Genomic DNA, 16,027 nt, shown 5'->3' on the forward strand with positions numbered 1-16,027 from the left:
TACAAGATTGGAAGTGAGCTAGCAAACTTGAAAGTATTCTTGATTTTATGTAACTAGAACTTGTAAAATATATGAAGAACACTTAGAACTTGAAGATAGAACTTGAGAGAGATCAATTAGATGAAGAAAATTGAAGAATGAAAGTGTTTGTAGGTGTTTTTGGTCGTTGGTGTATGGATTAGATATAAAGGATATGTAATTTTGTTTTCATGTAAATAAGTCATGAATGATTACTCATATTTTTGTAATTTTATGAGATATTTCATGCTAGTTGCCAAATGATGGTTCCCACATGTGTTAGGTGACTCAAATGGGCTTCTAAGAGCTGATCATTGGAGTGTATATACCAATAGTACATACATCTAAAAGCTGTGTATTGTACGAGTACGAATACGGGTGCATACGAGTAGAATTGTTGATGAAACTGAACGAGGATGTAATTGTAAGCATTTTTGTTAAGTAGAAGTATTTTGATAAGTGTATTGAAGTCTTTAAAAAGTGTATAAATACATATTAAAACACTACATGTATATACATTTTAACTGAGTCGTTAAGTCATCGTTAGTCGTTACATGTAAGTGTTGTTTTGAAACCTTTAGGTTAACGATCTTGTTGAATGTTGTTAACCCATTGTTTATTATAACAAATGAGATGTTAAATTGTTATATTATCATGATATTATGATATATAATATATCTCAGTATGATGTATATACAGTTAAATGTCATTACAACGATAATCGTTACATATATGTCTCGTTTCGAAATCATTAAGTTAGTAGTCTTATTTTTACATATGTATTTCATTGTTAATACACTTAATAATATATTTACTTATCATTTAACATAATTAACCAAGTGTATCAATATCTTAATATGATTCATATGTACCTAGTAAGACGTTGTTATAACGATAATCGTTATATATATCGTTTTCAAGTTTCTTAAATTAATAGTCTCATTTTTATGTATATAACTCATTGTTAAAATACCTAATGAGATACATACTTATAATAAAAACATGTTAACTATATATATAACCATATATATGTCATCATATAGTTTTTACAAGTTTTAACGTTCGTGAATCACCGGTCAACTTGGGTGGTCAATTGTCTATATGAAACATATTTCAATTAATCAAGTCTTAACAAGTTTGATTGCTTAACATGTTGGAAACATTTAATCATGTAAATATCAATCTTAATTAATATATATAAACATGGAAAAGTTCGGGTCACTACAATAAAACTAAAATCAACACTTCAAACATCATGATTATGGAAGTTTAAATAAGCATAATTCTTTTATTTCATATTAATTTCCTTTATTTTATATTTAATTGCACTTCTAATTATCGCATTTTTATTGTTATTGTATTTAATTACACTTTTAATTATCGTACTTTTTAATTATCGCAAGTTTATTTTATCGCACTTGTATTATTCGCAATTTCATTATCGTTATTTACTTTACGCTTTAATTTAAGTCTTGTATTTATTTATTATTTTACATTTGGTTTTAACTGCGACTAAAGTTTTAAAATCGACAAACCGGTCATTAAACGGTAAAAACCCCCCTTTTATAATAATAATATTACTTATATATATATTTGTATTTTTATAAAAGTAAACTAATATAGCGTTAAGCTTTGTTTAAAAAGATTCCCTGTGGAACGAACCGGACTTACTAAAAACTACACTACTGTACGATTAGGTACACTGCCTATAAGTGTTGTAGCAAGGTTTAAGTATATCCATTCTCTAAATAAATAAATATCTTGTGTAAAATTGTATCGTATTTAATAGTATTTCCTGTAAAAATATAAGCTATTTTATATACTACTCTGCTAAAACATCAACAGCGTACATGAAGCATACTTGGTTTTGTTCGCCTCTGAGCGGTTACTAATGTAGTGACCCGAACTTTTTCATATATATATATATTAAATGAAATTGTTATTTACATGATTAAGCGTTTCCAACATGTTAAGCAATCAAACTTGTTAAGACTTGATTAATTGAAATAGGTTTCATATAGACAATTGACCACCCAAGTTGACCGGTGATTCACGAACGTTAAAACTTGTAAAAACTATATGATGACATATATATGATTATATATATAGTTAACATGATATTATGATAAGCAAGTATCTAATTAGGTATTTTAACAATGAGTTATATACATAAAATTGAGTTTATTGAATTAAGAAACTCGAAACGATATATATAACGATTATCGTTATAACAACGTCTTACTAAATACAAATGAATCATATTAATATATTGATACACTATGTTTAATCATGATAAATGATAAGTAAACATGTCATTAAGTGTATTAACAATGAACTTCATATGTAAAAACAAGACTACTAACTTAATGATTTCGAAACGAGACATATATGTAACGATTATCGTTGTAATGACATTTAACTATATATATTTCATAATAAGATATATTATATATCATAATATCATGATAATGTTATAATTTAACATCTCTTTAGATATAATAAACAATGGGTTAACAACAATTAACAAGATCGTTAACCTAAAGGTTTCAAAACAACACTTACATGTAACGACTAACGATGACTTAACGACTCAGTTAAAATGTATTTACATGTAGTGTTTTAATATTTATTCATACACTTTTGAAAGACTTCAAGACACTTATCAAAATACTTCAAATTAATAAAAATGCTTACAATTACATCCTCGTTCAGTTTCATCAACAATTCTACTCGTATGCACCCGTATTCGTACTCGTACAATACACAACTTTTAGATGTATGTACTATTGGTATATACACTCCAATGATCAGCTCTTAGCAGCCCATGTGAGTCACCTAACACATGTGGGAACCATCATTTGGCAACTAGCATAAAATATCTCATAAAATTACAAAAATATGAGTAATCATTCATGACTTATTTACATGTAAACAAAATTACACATCCTTTATATCTAATCCATATACCAACGACCAAAAACACCTAAAAACAATTTCATTCTTCAATTTTCTTCATCTAATTGATCTCTCTCAAGTTCTATATTCAAGTTCTAAGTGTTCTTCATAAATTCTATAAGTTCTAGTTTCATAAAATCAAGAATACTTCCAAGTTTGCTAGCTTACTTCCAATCTTGTAAAGTGATCATACAACCACAAGAAATCTTTCTTATTTACAGTAAGATATCTTTCTAATACAAGGTAATACTTATATTCAAACTTTGATTCAATTTCTATAACTATAAAAATCTTATTTCGAGTGGAATGTTACTTGAACTTGTTTTCGTGTCATGATTCTGCTTCAAGAACTTTCAAGCCATCCAAGGATCCTTTGAAGCTAGATCTATTTTTCTCATTTTCAGTAGGTTTACCTACTAAAATTAAGATAGTAATGATGTTCATAATATCATTCAATTCATACATATAAAACTATCTTATTCGAAGATTTAAACTTGTAATCACTAGAACATAGTTTAGTTAATTCTAAACTTGTTTGCAAACACATGTTCTATATCTATATGATATGCTTACTTAATGATTTAAAACTTGGAAACACGAAAAACATCGTAAAATCGGACATACGCCGTCGTAGTAACACCGCGGGCTGTTTTGGGTTTGATAATTAAAAACTATGATAAACTTTGATTTAAAAGTTGTTCTTCTGGGAAAATGATTTTTCTTATGAACATGAAACTATATTCAAATATCATGGTTAAACTCAAAGTGGAAGTATGTTTTCCAAAATGGTCATCAAGACGTCGTTCTTTCGACTTAAATGACTACCTCTTACAAAAACGACTTGTAACTTATATTTCTGACTATAAACCTATACTTTTTCTATTTAGATTCATTAAATAGAGTTCAATATGAAACCATAGCAATTTTATTCACTCAAAACGGATTTAAAACGAAGAAGTTATGGGTAAAACAAGATTGGATATTTTTTTGATTGTTGTAGCTACGGGAAATATTGTAACAATTCTATACAAATCATATCCTAGCTAACTTATATTGTATTATACATATATTCTAATATATTATGTAATCTAGGGATACCATAGACACGTATGCAAATGTTTTGACATATCATATCGACCCATGTATATATATTATTTGGAACAACCATAGACACTCTATATGCAGTAATGTTGGAGTTAGCTATACAGGGTTGAGGTTGATTCCAAAAATATATATGCTTTGAGTTGTGATCTAGCCTGAGACGTGTATATACTGGGTCGTGGATTGATTCAATATAATATATCAATTTATTTCTGTACATCTAACTATGGACAACTAGCTGTAGGTTACTAACGAGGACAGCTGACTTAATAAACTTAAAATCATTATAACGTAATAAAAATATGTTGTAAATATATTTTGAACATACTTTGATATATATATGTACATATTTGTTATAGGTTCGTGAATCGACCAGTGGCCAAGTCTTACTTCCCGACGAAGTAAAAATCTGTGAAAGTGAGTTTTAGTCCCACTTTTAAAATCTAATATTTTTGGGATGAGAATACATGCAGCTTTATAAATATTTTAAAAAATACACACAAGTACATGAAACTACTTTCTATGGTGGAACGATCGAAGCCGAATATGCCCCTTTTACTTGGTAACCTAAGAATTAGTAAACCAGTCTACTAATTGAAGTGAATCCTAAAGATAGATCTATTGGGCCCAACAAACCCCATACGTTGTAGCGGATGCTTTAGTACTTCGATGTTGTTTTATCATGTCTGATGGATGACCCGGAATGATAGGGGATATTCTTATATGCATCTTGTTAATGTCAGTTGCCAGGTGTTCACCATATGAATGAATTTTATCTCTATGTATGGGATGTATATTGAAATATGAAATCTTGTGGTCTATTATTATGATTTGATAATATATAGGTTAAACCTATAACTCACCAACATTTTTGTTGACAATTTAAGCATGTTTATTCTCAGGTGATTATTAAGAGCTTCCGCTGTTGCATACTAAAATAAGGACAAGATTTGGAGTCCATGCTTGTATGATATTGTGTAAAAACTGCATTCAAGAAAATTATTTTTGATGTAATATATTCTTATTGTAAACCATTATGTAATGGTCGTGTGTAAATGGTATATTTTATATTATCATTATTTGATAATCTACGTAATGCTTTTTAAAGCTTTATCGATAAAATAAAGGTTATGGTTATTTTAAAAATGAATGCAGTCTTTGAAAAATGTCTCATATAGAGGTCAAAACCTCGCGACGAAATCAATTAATATGGAAGGTTTATAATCAATATGAACGGGACATTTCAGTTGGTATCCGAGCGTTGGTCTTATATAACCAGAAAATTGCATTAGTGTATCTTATCGAGTTTGTTAGGATACATTAGTGAGTCTGGACTTCGACCTTGTTTTTTTTTAAAACGATTGCTTAACACTTTTGTTGGAAACTATATATTATTAACATATAAATATTATGTGATATATTAACCTCTTAATGTGTTTGATATTGTGTGATAGATGTCTACCACTAGTACAAATCCCATCGATTCACCTAATAATAATGAAGAGTCGAATATATTTTGGGAAGATTCACAAATTCCCGAAGAGGAACCGGAAGAAGAGGAACCGAAAGAAGAGGAATCGGAAGAGGAGGAATCGGAAGAGGAGGAACCGGTAGAAGAAGAGGTTCCGGAGGAAGAAATATTGATACATACAGTAAATCGATTAAATAAAAGAAAATCATCAACCTATGGACCAAAGTTAAAAATGGTCAATGGTGTTTCCACCGAGGAAACCAAAAATATTGGGAAGATTACCAATTTTCCGATGAATCGGATCCCGATGAGGATTCCGATGATGTTATAGAAATTACCTCGACCCAATTTAATAAAGCAAAAGAAAATAATAAGGGAAAAGGTATAAAAATAGAGAAACCTGATTCCAACCCCGATGAACTTTATATGTATCGGCAACGTCCGTATTTCCTAAATTGTAATAATAACCCGGGAACCTCTAAACCACCAGGTTTTTCTAAACCATTATGGAAAATGACTGTTCGTATTAGAGTGGCACCATATATCCCTATAAAATTAGGAAAACGAACCAAGTCCGAAGAAGAAGAAACCAGCGATTTAGATTAGAGGGTTGTAATCATGTTGTGTATTATATGTATTATAGTGTGCTTGTACTTTTATGTTCTATGTAAAAATTGCTTGTATTGTTTGTTAATTATCTTTTATGAATCTAATCCTTGTCTATTTTACAGTATAAAAACAAAATGGACGTTAAGGGTAGACAACCGAATATTTTAGAAGATCTACCAGAGGATATGATTGAGGAAATCTTGTCTAGAGTCGGTCAGAATTCATCAGCACATTTAGTTATGGCGAAATTAACTTGTCAAACATTTGAAAGACTTTCCAGAAATGCCTTAGTTTATAAAAGGCTTTCCTTTGATAGGTGGGGTATATCACATTGGGGAGACCGTAAGTTAAGCCGTGTTTTCTTTAAAGCGTTAAATGCGAGGAACCCAAATGCAATTTTACGCTACGGGTTAAGAACCTATTTTGACTCAACATATCCCAACATAGGATTTCGTGAATTAGAAAGAGCTTCTAACATGAAACATAAAGAAGCATGTTATGTTTACGGGTTAGTGATGTTCGTTTCTTACCAAAGTGAGAAAAAGAACATCGGATTGCAACTTTTAAATAAAACCTTCCCACAAGTGACGGATTCAGTAGTTGGGGTGAGAAACAAGGTTTTTAGATTATTACGGGGCTTTTGGACATTACGAAACCCTCGTTCTTTTGACGACATTACAACATGCTGCCTAGCCAATTGTCATAACGGTTATTTTCCACAACACCAAGGATGGGAAGTCGTCTTAGTAAAACCAGAATGCATGACTTGTTTCTGGACTTATGAATTATTTCCTTTGCTGAACAACTTGCGTATTAACTAGATTTATCTTCAAAACTATCCTGTATCAAAGTGTACTATATTTCATGTATATGTAATATAGCGATGTTGTAAGTTTGAAGAATATTTATATGTGATATATTATTATAATCAGTTTTTCATATGGAATTGTAGTAGTTGAATTATATATTAGCTACTAAGTATGAACTTAACGGGTAGGTAGTACCCGAATTTAAACTTATAAAACGCTAATATGAAGAAAAAGCTTTTATAAATGAGTTCATATTATTCTACGAAATACTATTGACTACTCTTAAATTCTATATGATTAACTCAATTCTTTTGGCTATTTTTTTGAAGGAAATGGCACCGGTGACTCGTCAGAACTTGAACATGAGTGAGGAAGACTTCCGTGTTTTCCTTGCTGCGAACATAGCTGCAGTGCAGGCTGTGATGCAAAATAACAATAACTCTGGATCTAGCAGTGGAACTAATTCTACAAGAAATCGTGTAGGATGCTCCTACAAAGAATTCACTGCCTGCAAACCTTTGGAATTTGATAGAACCGAAGGACCAATTGGATTGAAACGGTGGATCGAGAAGGTCGAATCGGTGTTTGCCATAAGTAAGTGTACTGAAGAGGACAAAGTTAAGTACACTACGCATACCTTCATAGGTAAGGCGTTAACATGGTGGAATACCTATCTCGAGCAGGTAGGACAAGATGCTGCTTACGCACTACCATGGTCAGCATTCAAGCAATTGATGAACGAGCAGTATCGTCCCAGAAACGAGGTCAATAAGCTCAAGGTAGAGCTTAGAGGATTACGAATGCAAGGTTTCGATATCACCACGTACGAATGACGATTCACAGAATTGTGCCTATTGTGTCTCAGAACGTTCGAAGATGAAGAAGAGAAGATCGACGCATTTGTAAAAGGGTTACCGGAAAGAATTCAAGAAGATGTGAGTTCACACGAGCCCACCTCCATACAAAAGGCAAGTGGATTGGCTCACAAATTAGTAAACCATATTGAAGGAAGGATTAAAGAGCAGGCGACCGAAGTGGCTAACATGAAACAAGTCAAGAGAAAGTGGGAAGAAACCAATGACAAGAGTCACCAATACAACAACAATCACAACCATAATCGAAATAACTATCCCAATAACTGCAACATCAATCGCAACAACAACTTCAACAAACATCCCAACAACAACTACAATAACCGTCCCAACAACAATAACAATAACAACAACAACAACAACAATAACAATTCCAGCAACAATCCCAATAACAACAATGGCAACAAAAACCAAAAACAACCATGCCAAAGATGTGAAGAGCATCACCTGGGGTTCTGCACGACATTTTGCAACAGGTGTAAAAGAAATGGTCATAGCTCAAAGAAGTGTGAAATCTACGGACCAATGCATAACAGAACTAAAGGGACAAATAATGTCAGAACCAATAACACCGCCATAGTTTGTTTTGGATTTGGAAAACCGGGCCACTTTAGTAAAAATTGCCCGAATCAGGGGAATACTAATGGGCAGGGCCGCATAAGAGTTTTCAATATTAATACGGCAGAAGCGCAGGAAGACCCGGAGCTTGTTACGGGTACGTTTCTCATTGACAATAAATCTGCTTATATTTTATTTGATTCGGGTGCGGATAGAAGCTATATGAGTAGAGATTTTTATGCTAAACTAAGTTGTTCAGCGACGCCCTTGGATAATAAATTTTTACTCGAATTAGCAAACGGTAAATTAATTATGGCAGATAATATATGTCGGAATCGAGAAAATAAACTGGTTAGCGAAACATTTAAGATTGACTTGATACTAGTAGAGTTAGGGAGTTTTGATGTGATAATCGGTATGGACTGGTTGAAAGAAGTGAAAGCAGAGATTGTTTGTTACAAAAATGCAATTCGCATTATACGAGAAAAAAGAAAACCCTTAATGGTGTATGGAGAAAAGAGCAACGCGAAGTTAAATCTTATTAGTAACCTGAAGGCATAAAAACTAATAAGAAAAGGTTGCTATGCTGTGCTAGCACACGTCGAGAAAATCAATTCCGAAGAAAAGAACATCAATGATGTTCCCGTCGAAAAAGAATTTCCCGATGTATTTCCGAAAGAATTACCGGGACTACCTCTACACCGATATGTTGAATTTCAAATAGACCTTGTACCGGGAGCTGCACCAATAGCTCGTGCTCCATACAGACTCGTACCCAGCGAAATGAAGGAACTTCAGAGCCAATTACAAGAACTTTTAGAGCATGGTTTCATTCGACCAAGCACATCACCGTGGGGAGCTCCTGTTTTGTTTGTCAAGAAGAAGGATGGTACATTTAGGTTGTGCATCGACTACCGAGAGTTGAACAAACTTACCATCAAGAACCGCTACCCACTACTGAGAATTGACGACTTATTTGATCAACTACAAGGCTCGTCGATTTATTCGAAGATTGATTTATGTTCTGGATATCATCAAATGCGGGTGAAGGAGGATGATATTCCAAAAACTGCTTTTAGGACGCGTTACGGTCATTACGAGTTTATGGTTATGCCGTTTAGATTGACAAACGCACCAGCTGTGTTCATGGACCTCATGAACCGAGTGTGTGGGCCATATCTTGACAAGTTTGTCATTGTTTTCATCGATGACATACTTATTTACTCGAAGAATGATCAAGAGCACGAAGAACATTTGAGAAAAGTTCTAGAGTTGCTGAGAAAAAAAAAACTGTACGCTAAGTTTTCAAAGTGTGCATTTTGGTTGGAAGAAGTTCAAAACCTCGGTCATATAGTGAACAAAGAAGGTATTCAGGTGGATCCAGCAAAGATTGAAACCGTTGAAAAGTGGGAAACTCCGAAAACTCCGAAACACATACGCCAATTTTTAGGGCTAGCTGGTTATTACAGGAGATTCATCCAAGATTTTTCCAAAATAGCAAAACCCTTGACTGCATTAACGCATAAAGGGAGAAAATTTGAATGGAAGGATGAACAAGAAAAAGTGTTACAATTGTTGAAGAAAAAGTTAACTACGACACCTATATTGTCATTACCTGAAGGGAATGATGATTTTGTGATATATTGTGACGCCTCAAAACAAGGTCTCGGTTGTGTATTAATGCAACGAACGAAAGTAATTGCTTATGCGTCTAGGCAATTGAAGATTCATGAACAGAATTATACGACGCATGATTTGGAATTAGACGGGGTTGTTTTTGCATTAAAGACTTGGAAGCACTACTTATATGGGGTCAAAAGTATTATATATACCGACCACAAAAGTCTTCAACACATATTTAATCAGAAACAACTGAACATGAGGCAGCGCAGATGGATTGAATTGTTGAATGATTACGGCTTTGAGATTCGTTACCACCCGGGGAAGGCAAATGTGGTAGACGAGCATTGAGTAGAAAGGACAGAGAACCTATTCGATTAAAAGCTATGAATATAATGATTCACAATAACATTACTACTTAAATAAAGGAGGCGCAACAAGGAGTTTTAAAAGAGGGAAATTTAAAGGATGAAATACCCAAAGGATCGGAGAAACATCTTAATATTCGGGAAGACGGAACCCGGTATAGGGCTGAAAGAATTTGGGTACCAAAATTTGGAGATATGAGAGAAATGGTACTTAGAGAAGCTCATAAAACCAGATACTTAATACATCCTGGAACAGGAAAGATGTACAAGGATCTTAAGAAACATTTTTGGTGGCCGGGTATGAAAGCCGATGTTGCTAAATACGTAGGAGAATGTTTGACATGTTCCAAGGTCAAAGCGGAGCATCAGAAACCATCAGGTCTACTTCAACAACCCGAAATCCCGGAATGGAAATGGGAAAACATTACCATGGATTGCATCACAAAATTGCCAAGGACTGCAAGTGGTTTTGATACTATTTGGGTAATAGTTGATCGTCTCACCAAATCAGCACACTTACTGCCAATAAGAGAAGATGACAAGATGGAGAAATTAGCACGATTGTATTTGAAGGAAGTCATCTCCAGACATGGAATACCAACCTCTATTATCTCTGATAGGGATGGCAGATTTATTTCAAGATTCTGGCAGACATTACAGCAAGCATTAGGAACTCGTCTAGACATGAGTACTGCTTATCATCCACAAACTGATGGGCAGAGCGAAAGGACGATACAAATGCTTGAAGACATGCTACGAGCATGTGTTATTGATTTCAGAAACAGTTGGGATCGACACCTTCCTTATCAGAATTTTCCTACAACAATAGCTACCATTCAAGCATTGAGATGGCACCGTTTAAAGCACTCTCTGGTAGAAAGTGTAGGTCTCCGATTTGTTGAAGTGAAGTGGGGGATAGATAGATTACGGGTCCGCAGATAATACAAGAAACTACCAAGAAGATCATCCAAATTCAACAACGGTTGAAAATCGTCCAAAGTCGACAAAAGAGCTACGCTGACATTAAAAGAAAAGATATAGAATTCGAAATTGGAGAGATGGTCATGCTTAAAGTTGCACCTTGGAAAGGTGTTGTTCGATTTGATAAACGAGGGAAATTAAATCCAAGGTATATTGGACCATTCAAGATTATTGATCGTGTCGGACCAGTAGCTTACAGACTTGAGTTACCTCAACAACTTGCGGCTGTATATAACACTTTCCACGTCTCAATTTTGAAGAAATGTTTTGCTAAAGAAGAACTCACTATTCCGTTAGACGAAATCCAAATCAACAAAAAACTTCAATTCATCGAAGAACCCGTCAAAATAATGGATCGTGAGGTTAAAAGACTTAAGCAAAACAAGATACCAATTATTAAGGTTCGATGGATTGCTCGTAGAGGACCTGAGTTCACCTGGGAACGAGAAGATCAGATGAAGAAGAAATACCCGCATTTATTTCCAGAAGATACGTCAACACCTCCAACTGCTTAAAATTTCGGGACGAAATTTATTTAACGGGTAGGTACTGTAGTGACGCGAACTTTTCCATGTTTATATATATTAAATGAAATTGTTATTTACATGATTAAGTGTTTCTAACATGTTAAGCAATCAAACTTGTTAAGACTTGATTAATTGAAATAGGTTTCATATAGACAATTGACCACCCAAGTTGACCGGTGATTCACGAACGTTAAAACTTTTAAAAACTATATGATGACATATATATGATTATATATATAGTTAACATGATATTATGATAAGTAAGTATCTCATTAGGTATTTTAACAATGAGTTATATACATAAAATTGAGTTTATTGAATTAAGAAACTCGAAACGATATATATAACGATTATCGTTATAACAACGTCTTACTAAATACAAATGAATCATATTAAGATATTGATACACTATGTTTAATCATGATAAATGATAAGTAAACATGTCATTAAGTGTATTAAAAATGAACTTCATATGTAAAAACAAGACTACTAACTTAATGATTTCGAAACGAGACATATATGTAACGATTATCGTTGTAACGACATTTAACTGTATATATTTCATACTAAGATATATTATATATCATAATATCATGATAATCTAATAATTTAACATCTCTTTAGATATAATAAACAATGGGTTAACAACAATTAACAAGATCGTTAACCTAAAGGTTTCAAAACAACACTTACATGTAACGACTAACGATGACTTAACGACTCAGTTAAAATGTATTTACATGTAGTGTTTTAATATGTATTCATACACTTTTGAAAGACTTCAAGACACTTATCAAAATACTTCTACTTAACAAAAATTCTTACAATTACATCCTCATTCAGTTTCATCAACAATTCTACTCGTATGCACCCGTATTCGTACTCGTACAATACACAGCTTTTAGATGTATGTACTATTGGTATATACACTCCAATGATCAGATCTTAGCAGACCATGTGAGTCACCTAACACATGTGGGAACCATCATTTGGCAACTAGCATGAAATATCTCATAAAATTACAAAAATATGAGTAATCATTCATGACTTATTTACATGTAAACAAAATTACACATCCTTTATATCTAATCCATATACCAACGACCAAAAACAACTACAAACACTTTCATTCTTCAATTTTCTTCATCTAATTGATCTCTCGCAAGTTCTATCTTCAAGTTCTAAGTGTTCTTCATAAATTCTATAAGTTCTAGTTTCATAAAATCAAGAATATTTTCAAGTTTGCTAGCTTACTTCCAATCTTGTAAAGTGATCATCCAACCACAAGAAATCTTTCTTATTTACAGTAAGATATCTTTCTAATACAAGGTAATATATCTTTCTAATACAAGATAATACTCATATTCAAACTTTGATTCAATTTCTATAACTATAACAATCTTATTTCGAGTGGAATCTAACTTAAACTTGTTTTCATGTCATGATTCTGCTTCAAGAACTTTCAAGCCATCCTAGGATCCATTGAAGCTAGATCTATTTTTCTCATTTCCAGTAGGTTTAACTACTGAAATTAAGGTAGTAATGATGTTCATAACATCATTCGATTCATACATATAAAACTATCTTATTCGAAGATTTAAACTTGTAATCACTAGAACATAGTTTAGTTAATTCTAAACTTGTCCACAAATAAAGTTAATCCTTCTAACTTGACTTTTAAAATCAACTAAACACATTTTATATATCTATATGATATGTTAACTTAATGATTTAAAACCTGGAAACACGAAAAACACCGTAAAACCGGACATACGCCGTCGTAGTAACACCGCGGGCTATTTTGGGTTTGATAATTAAAAACTATGATAAACTTTGATTTAAAAGTTGTTCTTCTGGGAAAATGATTTTTCTTATGAACATGAAACTATATCTAAAAATCATGGTTAAACTCAAAGTGGAAGTATGTTTTCCAAAATGGTCATCAAGACGTCGTTCTTTCGACTGAAATGACTACCTCTTACAAAAAAGACTTGTAACTTATATTTCTGACTATAAACCTATACTTTTTCTGTTTAGATTTATTAAATAGAGTTCAATATGAAACCATAGTAATTTTATTCACTCAAAACGGATTTAAAACGAATAAGTTATGGGTAAAACAAGATTGGATATTTTTTTGATTGTTGTAGCTACGGGAAATATTGTAACAATTCTATACAAATCATATACTAGCTAACTTATATTGTATTATACATGTATTCTAATATATTATGTAATCTTGGGATACCGTAGACACGTATGCAAATGTTTTGACATATCATGTCGACCCATGTATATATATTATTTAGAACAACCATAGACACTCTATATGTAGTAATGTTGGAGTTAGCTATACAGGGTTGAGGTTGATTCCAAAAATATATATGCTTTGAGTTGTGATCTAGCCTGAGACGTGTATACACTGGGTCGTGGATTGATTCAAGATAATATATCAATTTATTTTTGTACATCTAACTGTGGACAACTAGCTGTAGGTTACTAACGAGGACAATTGACTTAATAAACTTAAAATCATTATAACGTAATAAAAATATGTTGTAAATATATTTTGAACATACTTTGATATATATGTACATATTTGTTATAGGTTCGTGAATCGACCAGTGGCCAAGTCTTACTTCCCGACGAAGTAAAAATCTGTGAAAGTGAGTTTTAGTCCCACTTTTAAAATCTAATATTTTTGGGATGAGAATACATGCAGCTTTATAAATGTTTTACAAAATAGACACAAGTAAATAAAACTACTTTCTATGGTTGAACGATCGAAGCCGAATATGCCCCTTTTACTTGGTAACCTAAGAATTAGTAAACCAGTCTACTAATTGAAGCGAATCCTAAAGATGGATCTATTGGGCCCAACAAACCCCATCCATTGTAATGGATGCTTTAGTACTTCGATATTGTTTTATCATGTCCGATGGATGTCCCGGAATGATAGGGGATATTCTTATATGCATCTTGTAAATGTCGGTTGCCAGGTGTTCACCATATGAATGTATTTTATCTCTATGTATGGGATGTATATTGAAATATGAAATCTTGTGGTCTATTATTATGATTTGATAATATATAGGTTAAACCTATAACTCACCAACATTTTAGTTGACAATTTAAGCATGTTTATTCTCAGGTGATTATTAAGAGCTTCCGCTGTTGCATACTAAAATAAGGACAAGATTTGGAGTCCATGCTTGTATGATATTGTGTAAAAACTGCATTCAAGAAACTTATTTTTGATGTAATATATTCTTATTGTAAACCATTATGTAATGGTCGTGTGTAAACGGTATATTTTAGATTATCATTATTTGATAATCTACGTAATGATTTTTAAACCTTAATCGATAAAATAAAGGTTATGATTATTTTAAAAATGAACGCAGTCTTTGAAAAACATCTCATATAGAGGTTAAAACCTCGCGACGAAATTAATTAATATGGAACGTTTATAATCAATATGAACGGGACATTTCAACTAACTCGGAACACAAATTCAAAATCTCAAACCACCTAGTGAGACCAACCGGCCCCTCAGTTCCACTAAAGTTGTGGGGCTTGCAGCTTTGAAACTCTTTGTATGTGCATCCATTACGAATGGGCTGGATAACCGGTGGCGGTGGAGCTTGGGGGTTCCTTTCCGCTAAAGCTGCGGCCACACGTTCAGCGATCATTTCCTCGATTTGTGCCGCGGTTGGCGTTGATCTTCCATTTTCCATTGATGTTCTAAACAAAAATTTTGACTCAAGTCAAAATCCAGTATTCAAATAGTAATAATAGAGTATATGGTAACCAGCATGGAATCAACACAACACATGTTAATTAAGTAACGCAAATAGATTCAGATACCACAAGATCATCTTACAGTAACGTAAATAGAACACCATACAAGGATTAAACAACACAAAGTTCCATTCATTTATAATAAGTTGCATACATCCGCATATGTTCGTACAGTACATAAGTAATACATGAAACTACAAATGAGATTACATAATGAAATCTAATACAAAAGCCCTATGGTGAAGGTGGGTAAAGGATGTCCATCATGTGGGACACCTGGTCCTCGAGCTCAGTTACCAGAGCATGGAGGATCTCCACTTCCCTTGTCAGTTCCTTG

Source organism: Rutidosis leptorrhynchoides, chromosome 9 (genome assembly GCF_046630445.1).
Source record: "Rutidosis leptorrhynchoides isolate AG116_Rl617_1_P2 chromosome 9, CSIRO_AGI_Rlap_v1, whole genome shotgun sequence".
Classification (NCBI taxonomy): domain Eukaryota; kingdom Viridiplantae; phylum Streptophyta; class Magnoliopsida; order Asterales; family Asteraceae; genus Rutidosis; species Rutidosis leptorrhynchoides.